Raw genomic sequence first — 12,176 nt, 5'->3', positions numbered from 1 at the left:
TTTGAGTGTTTGAAAACATAGCTGAATTATTTTCCATTTATAAAAGAGCATCCATTTCAGAGTTATGGAACATTAGTAATATTAATTTTGTAAAATTTCCATTGTCTCCGGCTTTGTAAGCCATCTCGCTCCATTTTGTGGTGTGTGATCCTGCTCCGAGAACAGTGTTCGTGGGTTGTATTCCCGCCTTTCAAGCGAGAACAAGAAACCCGTGTCGAACGCCCGGGCTTGAACTTTGGGGTCCCCACACCTGCACACTACGCCACCAACGACACATCGGCAGAAAGACCTCCCATCTTGCCTCACCTGTAGGAAACGCTGCACCTCGTCTGAGTTGTTTGCAGATTTTGGCAAAAAGGTCAAGACTTCCAATTATACGTTATTTACTTTGGCTCAGCAACATGTGTGTAAAATTGAAGCATCATCTTCTGTGTAGAACGCTGCGATACATGTCATTACATCAACTTTGCCTGAAGTTCCCCCCAAGTTAACCAATTAACGACCAATCCTAACTGTTCAAGTGAACAGTTACGGCATTGATTATTCTACACTTAGCCTTCATTTTGGTCAGAATACTCTCAACCATATAAAAAACCCAGAATATTATTCATTGAGTGACAAATTATTCAGTTAATGACTCAGACACTTCATCTACTACCATGGGCATATTCCTGAATATGTTCAAGGCCTTTGGTAATACTAAGCCCATACATTCGTCCAGACTTTGTCACTATGGAGTTGCCTTGAAGTGGTTCAGAAGTTGCATTCTAAATGGCTAACAATGCATAATTGTTTTAAAAACTTAAATCTTTATCTTGTAAAATCTCTAATATACATTTTAAAAATATTTCCATAATTATGAAAAAATATTCTGAGTTTCATTTTATTTGTGGATGACAGGTTTTAAGTTTGTAGTCACAGAAAAGTCGACATACTCTTTAACACACAGGATTGATGAACGTAAATATTCTCAGTTAATTCATCTGAGGAAAACAAACTTTTTGCTGGTTAGCAAAAATCTATGTAATCTTACGCCTGGAACTGGCATATTTATTGATAATAAACTACTTAAACACCAACTCTACTTAATTTCTGGAAGTTTATAATTATTAAGCAAAGACCTTTCTTGAAAAAATATATAAATACTGAATGTTTGAAACATTATTGTGTAAATTGAAAGCTTTCTTCACACAAAATTAATGTTGCAGACCACCTTAAGGCCGGTTCATAATTTGTGCGAAAACGAAAACAAACGAGACTTTGTGACTTCAGATCAACTATTCCCGTTGCGAATTCGTAAAAGTTGAACACATTTTTAATTTGATCGAAAATCCTTGCAAATTTGTTTTGACGTCAAATTTGCCCAAGTACAATAATTATCATTTGGTATGCTTGCATGGGGCAACTGTGTTATTTTCTAGATACATAAATAAAATACTTGAACTTCACAAAGCTCCACATACATTCAATTTTAACTCTTTTCAAGAATAAAGTATATTTCTTTTTTCTATCAATGTAATATCGATTTTTATTAATTCCCAGCTTGGTATGTCATGCGTTTAGTATAATAATAATTACATAGGCCTAAACGCCATACAGATTCTTGTCATTTGAATGGTGGAACATACATCACTTGACATTCATTATTCCTGCCATTCATGCTACGCCATGAGTCATGAGTGGAAGGCAGCACCAGCACAACACGCAGCGCGAGGGCAACACGCAGCGCGAGCGCAACACTGCAGCGCGAGGGCAACACGCAGCGCGAGGGCAACACGCAGCGCGAGCGCAACACTGCAGCGCGAGCGCAACACGCAGTGCCGATCGAAACCTGGGGAAAAAAACTTTGGTCCGAAAAGATATTTGGATTTGAAATTATTGAAAATCTATTGAAGGATTAATCAAATGACAAGGGTATACATAGCAGTTAAAAAACAACCAATGAATGTTTTATCACTCGTTCGACGGTTAGAATATTTTCAGCCGTTGAAAGATGGAATGTTTCATTCCACTCGGCTTCGCCTCGTCGAATGGAACATTCCATCTTTCTACTCATGAAAATATTCTTATGCACTTACAAACATTCATTATTCGTATACTAACTTGCCCAGACATATCAGTTCAATGCTCACAACAATAATAAAATTCTTCACCATTTTACAGTTTTTAATGAATTTCATCATTCCTCTGTACGCACTAAATGAAGGTGCCAAGATATGGAGCTCATTGTGGACACTTCGTGAAAAAAGTATATCCAGTGTGTCCCTGTTTATTAACGTCAAGGTATAAAGAAGGCCTGAATAGTGAACGAGTTTTGGGAGCCGATGAAGTCCCACAACGCTAAACGGGTTTTGTTTATGCATTCTCCATGTCTGTTGAGATTCAGTTTGTAATACTCTTTATCTAAATATGTGGCATTGTGTATACTGCACACTAACTAACAATTAAGAACATCGAATAGAAGATGACCCACTCTTTATCGTTAATACGAATTTTAAGGCAAAAAATGTTGCCAGCCAAGATTAAACACCCTAAACACTATCACCACCGATACAAAAGTGACCGTCATTGCCAAAGAAGGATCTGTTTCTTACTTAGGTCGTAAGTAAAATGAGTGACAGAGCTTAAAGTCTCTGTACTTTTATTAGACTTCGTCAGAGCCACAAAACGTAACAGGACTGACCCGTATAATGATGCGGATCTAGGTGTTATGTACATGTTGTCGGAATCAAAGATCATATAGCGCCGCGTAGCGGCGCAAGAATCTGCGTAAAACGTTATAATCGCATGGTCCCGTTTGGGTAGCATACGCCTGCGCAGTGCATGTTATGCAACAGGTGCGGGCGCCTCATCACGCATAGCCTTTGATCAAGGCGCCAGCGGCGAAATTGATAGTCAAGACCACACGACGAACTGCATGCAAGCCCGATTTTTTTAAAAACTTCGCATTCGCATGCAGCAGCCGAGATGTGTGTGTCTTGGACTGTGCGCGCCGCCGCAAGCGCCTTTGGAGCTTTGTTTCCAGTGGTTTATCTGAGTTCAGTATGCTAATGTTTGTGAATTATTCACATTTCTCTGAACTAATCGTGTTTTGGTGGCTAAGTAGTCCGAGTATATACATGTATGTCTAGGCCACTTACGTTCATGAAGTCTTTGCACAACAATGGGGCCTGGTATTTGAACTTTTGCCATATCCAGTTGGAAGATTGACAAATGCGTTTTGACCCTCCAGACGGCCTTGACGGCCAACATTTGCTGCGGTTTCAATTTGTCGATCGGAATCCCAAGCTTCGGTGCTGCATACTTGAGGCAATTCTGGAAGAGATTGTCGTCTAGAGCTTACACCACTGCCAGAAAGGTCACCGTGTTGCCATTGTAATGGATGAATAATTATATTACATGCGCCTCAGAGGCGATCGTTTTGATTGGTGGAGACTGATGCATACGCATATGCGGTAGCAAAACATAAGCACGTAAGGCGGAACTCCGAAGGCGTTCGGGGCATGCGTGCAGTTCGTCGTGTAGCCTTTCTTCATGCGTTGGCTTGGTGCTTAAACTAGTCTCCAGCTCCTCGCTCTTAAGCGACTGTCCATTTCGCCGCGAGCGCCTTGATCAAAGGCTACATCAGGCACGAATACTTGGTATGCTAGTCTTAGTTACAACTTACAAGACGTTACTATCCATGCTGGTGCTGTGTATTAAAATTATTAACGAGCTGACACGTAAGTTGAAACCCAGGAAATGTTATCTGCTCCGACAGGACTCGTACAATACTTGGCCCATGTTTTTTTCCACCATGAGAATAATGACTGATCTGGAGAAGATTAAAAGTGTACGAGACTGGAAAACTCCAGAGACAGTAACTGAAGTCAGAAGTTTTATAGGGCTAGCATCATACTGTCGACGCTTCATACAAAGGTTTGCCAACATTGTGTGTCCGCTGCATCACCACAGAGAAAAACAGACCCCTTGTTTGGAGTGAAGATTGTGACAGGGCTTTTGTAGAATTGAAGGAGAAATTGACCACTACTCCGATCTTGTCATATCCACTTCCTATGAATGAATTTATCCTTGATACCGATGCAACTGGATTCTCTTTGGGTGCCGTTCTATCACAAATACAAGATGGTAAAGAGAAGGTGATAGCGTACGCAAGTTGTAGTATGAGTACAAGACTTATTTTTATTTTATTGGTGTTAAAATGGTACATGGTTCAGGATAATAGTTGCGGACGAAAAGTTTTACTGTTTTAAATGAATATTTCGAGTTGAGGTCTTACTAAGTTGGAATTTTGAAATGATGACTGATTTAAGGAATATCTTATTTACATGCAAATAATAGGTGTATTTTTTCTTCATATGCATAAGAATAACAGGTTATTATGACATGTACAAAGTATTTAGGCACATAAGACATGTATGTTAACTGCACTTGCCACATGCAAGATCAGGTGTGGACTACATTTAGGGTTTACTTTTGGAGGATTTTCCGTAATTACGTATAGGAGTACTTTCTAGTTTTTCATGGATTTTTTGGGTCAATTTGTTACCCTATTTATTCAATTTTATTTATTGTTTTTCTCTTGCAAAAATTGCTGAGGACAGCAAACTCTCAGGGGTGGGCTGTGTGACGAAAATGCCCCCCAAACCAGACCGCCTTCCATTTTTATCTTTCCCAAATCTCACCGCTTCTTCTGGCAGTCCTGCATTTTCGTCTTTTGGAGATTAGGTCTCTTAAACTCCAATGTTTGAGAGTCCATTTTCAATGATAATTCCTTCTCAGTACTGTACTTTTACTTGTCATGCTTGTTTATTTAGTTGTGCACTTAATAACTGCTCACGTGTGTGTGAACTGTACTAGCCTAGAACCTAGAGGAAACGATGCAGACGAGGTTGCAATCAAGGCTTCAAGAACAACCTGAACACGTTTCAAGTCAGATATTTCAAATATTGATTCTTTTATAATGGAAAAGAAACAAAAAGTGAAATAAGAGAGACGAAAGGGCTGGAAATCCCAATCTGCTTGAAAACAAGCCTCATTATGTTCGTCATGTCACACTTGTATTTTATCCCCCTCCCCACGAAAAAATAATAATGTAAAAAACAAAATTCCGTGAGCTTGGCTATCCCAGCTCATCAACCCTTTTTTCACACACCAAAGAAATAACTTGACCATTAGAGGAAGAGGAATCGTCCCAATACTGTCTCAATCCATTGGTCTATCACCTCTGAAGTAACAACATTTGGAACTAAATGCAGATATTTATTTGTTGAAGCACAGGCACTGGCACCATCGTTTCATGTTTTTGCGCTCGCTCTGACTGGTTCAGTCGGCATTAGTCTATTTTCAAGCGCGAATTTGAGCGAAAAACCCTAGGCTACGGTGTAAATAAAAAATACGCAGCCGGGTGCGTGAAAGTGCTTACCCGGTCATCTTTGGTGAATGACTGACAGTTAAAAAGTCTGGGGTTTCTGAACATTATCATTCCAGGGAATCGTACCACGCCCAAACCACGCAGGCACGTGGAGGGGAATCTCTGACGTGCCAAACCGAGCAGAGAAACACAAGGACGAAGAAGTGCCAGGGAACACGCAATCACGCCAGAGTACAGCATGAACAACTTAATACAAAATTAGCGTCTCTGCTACATGCCCATAATGCATAGCTGAGTTAAATAAGAGACCCAGGGAATGCAAGGAACGAGAACAAGTAAAACTAGGGGGCGCTACAATTCCTTGATTTGCAGGTGCGCAACAATAGGCTTGGTGTGAATCCAACATGGTGGCTATTCAAGTGAAACTAGGAGCTTGTGGATTGGTTAGAAGTTCTTAAATTAATTCTAGACGACTGTGACTTCTAGAAACAAATTTGTTGTATTCGAAAGTTGTTCTGAATTATTATTAGCTTCTTTTTATATAAACCGGTCGATTCCAATGGGATTTTAGAAGTTTTATAACTTTGATGTCAACTTTTGGACGATTTCATCTGATAAGCTCATTTGTAGTTGTAGTATATTTCGCGTAATAACTCACACATGTGCACGGAAGCTGTCACACTGAGAAAACGTTCTATTCACGTACACCAGGAAAAAGGTCATGCAGTGACCTTTGACATATATAGACTGTATGCACATCTCTCAATACTGTGACGCCGCACCCTCCGACGAAGGCGAGGGCGCCCTCCTCCTCGAGGCGCAGCGCGTCGGACGGCACGCCTGAGAGTCCCTGAGCGGCTAGGGACGAGTCCGTTGGGACCGAAGTATTGTGGCGAAGCAGGGTAGCTGTGCAGACTTGCGTTTAGTCTGGGTCATTAATAATTCAGGCCGTCCAATCATGCATTAAACATGCACGCGGCAACCAATCAGAGGCGCGCATTACCTTAGGTCTGGGCGCTGGCTGCGTGGGTTGCCGGGACTTCTCAAGATGGCAGCGTGCTAACCAGAGCTCTGTGGAGTTGTGTTGTGTTTCGAGAGTAAATCTGATGTACGACCGCTGGTGGTTGGGGATCTACCTCAAGTGTACCTGGTGCGATCGGTTAGTGTGGTGCTTGTTCTCAGTTGCCGGAGCTGCCGATTATATCAGATCTCTTTGAAGATTGGGAATCGTTAGACAGTCTCGTTTATTTAAGAAGTGGTAGATTATAGGGTTAGGGAACCCGAGCGAACCAGTTAATTGGGGAATTAGCGAAGCTTAGACTAGAAGGATTGTGTGCTGTTGTTCCATGCTTGTTGGCATAGCGACGGTTGGTTGCGGTCCTGGTCTGGCAGCTTGCTTTCCTCGTTGAGGTTTACTGGGTGCAGGTTTCCGTTAGAGTCTAGTGAGGACTATTATAATCGCCTTCTTAATCAACTTACCTGTGTTATTTCATAATAACTTGAAGTGGGTGAGGGTTATTTAAGTCACCTTAAACTTGTTGCAGTTTGGGAACTGTGTTGCTTCGTAAGGCAGTATAGATTGTTGTTGTACAACTCTTCACCATTGTGTTGTGTTGTACAGTTACGAAGATTGTATTTGCTTGTGTGGTCAAGACTTATCAGTTATAAGCCATCAGTACATTATTTATTTAGACTTGAGGGCTACCCTGGTCACTGTGAGGGTTACCTGGTTATTGTGAGGGTTATCCTGATCGCTGTGAGGTTTACCCTGATCACTGTGAGGGTTATTCTGGTGTAGGTTAAGGATAAGGCTTATTAATCACGTTCGTGGTGCAGTTGACCACGTAGGACTACCTCCCTCTGAGGATAATTTTGTATATAATTAATTGCTGTTGTATATAACGGATAACTGAGCACTGACATTGAATAAACCAATCATATAATTGCCCTAGAAATCACTGGTCATCGTGAGATTTAGTCAGTCCTGTATCACTTGTATTGACATTTAGTATAATGTTTATTGACATTGGGATCAATTACCTAATCACAGAGCGGTGGTAAACTTCCACCAAACGAACAGCCCCTAAGGCGTAGTCCACCGTTCGTTAACTGATATCCCCCCCTTGCGTTTGGATAGCCGCTCATTCTTGCGCAAGGTTAAATAAATATATTTGTGGGGTTAGGCCAGGTCAATTCTATCTCCGATCAGGCCAGTCTGCTGGTCCGCCACAAAAAGGTGTCAGTTGTCCTGCCACAGTATACCGTCCCCCCAAGAAAGTTGGTCTTTGTCGTGATGATGGCTAATCTGATTGGTCGAAACTTAATGACGTAACCCGGACAGACCTGACTTGAAATAAACTTCGCCTGGACACCTGACTTATGCACAACAATTAACAAGCGGCTGGTTTATTCATCAACACACTCAACCAATACACCAGTAGAGGGCGCTATTGACGGGGAAACTGCGTGATTATACGTGACCGGACTTCACCCAGAGTAGTGAACACCACAATTAATTGTGGGCATCCAGTGCCGAATCAGGGACTTTAGCAAGTCTACGGGGCTTATTGTCAGGGCTGTGCTTCACACAACTCATGTCACGAGATAGCAATCCGCCCTTGCATCGACCGCAAGCTCCTATATCAGGAACTATACCGCACCACTAATCATCCCCCCCACCGAGCCCCTCAACAACACACGCACTACTTGGACTTAGGCACAGTCACACTAGACTAGGTGACTTTAACCCTTGCACAGGTTTCTCGACCCTTACCTCAGGATCAGCCCTTGATCAAGACGACTCAGCTTATTAGCTTAGCCTAGCTGCGCCTAAGCGCGCCTTTTATAACTTTCGCGCTGCTCTGACCGCGCACGCGCTCACGTCACCAATCAGTGACTTCCGTTGCCCTATCGCACAACGCACAAGGCGGGGCCTATGCGCTGCGCTTACTTAACTTAACACAGCTATGCGCGCCTAACATCTGCCTCTGTTACTAGGCAGAGCGCCATCTATAACTTTGCACCGCGCCTAATTACTGTCCCGTCACAATACTAAATTATTCACGAGCAGTGTACATATATTAAAGCTTGTTTACATTGGATTTCGGGATGTAAACACACTGGAAAAGTGAGTTGTTTGATTATTTTTGTATAATTTATTCACAAGTAAAGAAAGTGAGAAGGTATAGAATTTCTTGAGGATTACTGGTTAGCTTTTTGAGTAAAGTTTTCTCCGTTATATGTGAGAAATGAGGCAAACTTTTTTATGAATTAGTTTGCTCACCGTGAGCTTCGGAGAAAGTGGGCGTGGAAAAAACAAGTAGCGAGTTAAATGACGTGACTGTGTGGCGCGCATTTCAAATGGTATAAATAGAGCAGATTTTGGCGATTCGGGGCTGTTTTGGTTGATGTTGGTCCACGGATCTTCAATAGAGCCTGAAAGCTGACCCCTTATGGCGCGCTTCCGGAACCCTTGGATTGGAAAAATAACGTGCAATATTTTAGAAATTGTAATATTTTTTTTGTTCAGTTTCTTCTTCAAAAATTCAACTTGGAGAAAGGGCTTTGAACAGTATTTGCCAGTATATCAATTTATAACAACTGACAAATTACCTGATCTAAAAAGAGAAATATCCTGCCAAAAATTGACCCATAACTTCTAAAAATCTAAAATACATGAAGAACAGTGCAATGCGGCAGTCTTGTACGCAGATGAACATTCACGATTTGCAATTTTATTGTAGTCTGTGGGTAAAAGCCAAAATAAATACAAATCAAAATATTTTACGTACTTTTATAATTTATAAGGTACTAAACATAAAGCAATATTCTACTTTTACGAAAGATTCTAATATTTTATCCAACCTTTGTTGACAACAACTGCGTGATGTCAACTCAACGGAATCTGAAACCATCGACTACAGGTAGGTAAATCTTTGAAACGTTGTACAATTTCGTTTCCACGAAAGCACGGGGAGTGGAAACAAACGTGCATGAACAAGGAGCCCTAGGTACAATATCGCCGGACGTGAAAGGTCGTTAATAAAATTCATTTTTTTTACCCATCTCCAGGTGACTTTTCCAAAATATTACTTGAGGAAGACAAAGGTAAAATTCCAATATGAATGTTTCATGGGGTGCTTTGAGTAAGGAATTATTTTTCAAAAATTATCGAACGTGATAGGACGGCCCAAAGTAAAATCCCCATAGGCAGACCGCACAAGGGTTCCGGAAGCTCTCTGCCTGACCTCTTACTTTCAGGATCTATTTTGCCCCTGATCGCCGAGTTATCGTAGTTTTGGGGAGCCACAGAGAATTGTGTCACGGGTTTTTGAATTTGGGAGCTACTGAATAGAGTTTCATAAGGAAACATTATATAGCATCTAACACTAGTGACATTGAAACATTATTAGGCCTGGAAATAGTTTTGAGTGGGGAACATTTTAACGAGGGAGCCGTGAGTGGAGAGAACCCAGACGGCCGGGGAGCTTGTCATTTCCAGGATTCGGAGAGCTCGCCATTGATCGAGGAAGTGGCGAGCAATCATCGAGACGCTGTAAGTTTAATTTATCTATTATTACCTAGGAAACCCATTGAGAACTGACAGAGGAGTCAGTGAATTTGAGATTAGTTTGGAGTTAGACAACGGAGTCTGAGTTTCTCCTTGTGTATTTAGAAGAGGCCTGGGTGCCAAGGGTTTAAGCGAATAGGCCTGGGGCCTGAGTTATTAATTTTATGATTGGCCTTGGGGCCAAGGTGTTTAGTGAGCTGGCTTGGGGTCGGAATTATTAATTGAGCCTTGGTGTATTTTATTGAGAAGATAATAATCTACTTAGAGCTGTGATGGAAGTTTGAGTAATCATTTGTGTAAGACTTTGGAGGCTTAGACGAAGCCTTGTCTTGAGTTAGTTAATTATTGAACAAGTTTAGACGATACTTAGTTCAATATGTAGTAGGGTAGGCGATACCTGGTCGCTAGGTACATTGTGTGGAACTTACGTTTATTACCCCCCCCCCATTCCTATTCTCCCCTAGTGTATGCTTTGCTTATTTGGTCGTGTAGATTAATTCTAGTCTGTAAATTGAGAAACCGAGGACTGTAAACACTGAGTGTAAATAGAGCTGCTGACTGAATCAGAGTTGCTGTTCATGCAATTAAAGAATTGTTCAACCTTTGCTCTGAATTACTAGAGTCCCCGCATATATTCTTTGCATTATGTCTTTCCCTGCCCATGACCCTCCTTCCGAAGTAACTTTGTCATATGTTTTGCCCCGGATCCATGCTGTCTAACGCGATTTGCTAAACCGGAGAGGCGGAACCCCGAAAGTCTAGGCCTTAACTATTCAGTCAGGCTATCGTCGCGAAGTTTTGCAAGAAATTTTCCGACCCCCCCTTCCTTCGCCACATTTGCACTTCATTAAATACGCGCCTAAAGAAAGTAGTGCACAACCAGACGAAATAGCGCCACCTGTTGACTCTCGTGAAGAGGTTGGCCTCCGTTTTTTTCGCTGGAAATTCAAGATTATGGCCAGAAGACCATGTTTTGTTTCAATTTTATGGGGGTTAGCCACGAATTTGTTTATTCGCCTTTTCCCGAAGATATCCCTCAAATAGTGGAAAACTATGCACTCAGCTCTGAATGTAGCCGCCCGCCTCTACCCAAAATAGGCCAGCAATTTGGGAGTTTTTGTGACAGAAATACCCGAACCGGAAACCACCAGTCCCAAATTCGGGATTTATAGAAATATTTCCACGATCCCTCCTGATTACGGCATGTCTTATTGTAAAAAAACGTGGGATCACGTTCGTGGGCAGAAATACGACCATTTGGTGGAATGCACCGCTATACATTACCGTGTTTAATAAAATTTTATTATAGAGATCAGCGATTACAGGATGTTGGCGGTGTCCTCCATCTTGTGCCACTACGCAGCGCTATAAAATCTTTGGTTGGATTGACGCTGGTCAAAATAACCCATGAATAGTTCCCCACGAACGAGCTTACAAAATTATGGTGTTCTATCGCCGCCAAACTTGCATCGTTTCGTCCCGTTGCGACGCCATAAAGCGACGCTGCGACGGCTCTGTCCTCCTTTCTCATTACTTTTATGCTGTGTTTAATGCATTAAGTCGTGCCGTCGTGGCGTCGCGTCGTTGTATATTGTCCTGCTGTTTTGCCGTCGCGTTGTATCGTCTCGTCGTACTGTCTCGTCGTGCCGTCCCGTGGTGCCATCAACCCGTCGCGTCGTACCGTCGAAGTGTTGTGTCGTGGCCTTCAGCTATTGCGTCGGGCCGTTGCCCCTTGGCATCTTGTCGTCGCGTTGTGCCGTCGCATCGTGCTCTCGCCGTCGCCTCATTACTGGTGGAATGGGGGCGCCCTTAGAGGTGGAGTTAAGTTTGATACCAATAGATACCGTTTTTCATGATAAAATCTTGTAGGCCCTATGGGTTCATTCCACCAAATCGATGGATTTCTGAGCGCGAGCTCATTAATATTTTGTGATCCCACGAGATTTTGACAATAAGACATGCCATAATCAGGAGGAATCATAGAAATATTTCTATAAATTCCGAATTTGGGACTGGTAGTGTCCAGTTTGGGGTATTTCTTTCACAAAAAAAATCGAATTGCAGGCCTATTTTGGATAGAGGCGGGAGCCTACATTCAGAGCTGAGTGCATGGTTTTATTACTATTTGGGGGGTATCTTCGGGAAAAAGCAGAAAACGTGTACGTGGCTAAGCTCCATAAAATTGGAATGAAAAGTGATCTTCTGGCCATAATCTTGAATTTCCAGTGAACA

This window comes from Acanthaster planci, linkage group LG21 (genome assembly GCF_054643075.1).
Source record: "Acanthaster planci isolate LZ-2023a linkage group LG21, COTS_SCS, whole genome shotgun sequence".
Classification (NCBI taxonomy): domain Eukaryota; kingdom Metazoa; phylum Echinodermata; class Asteroidea; order Valvatida; family Acanthasteridae; genus Acanthaster; species Acanthaster planci.
Note: the sequence above shows the minus strand (reverse complement) of the source record.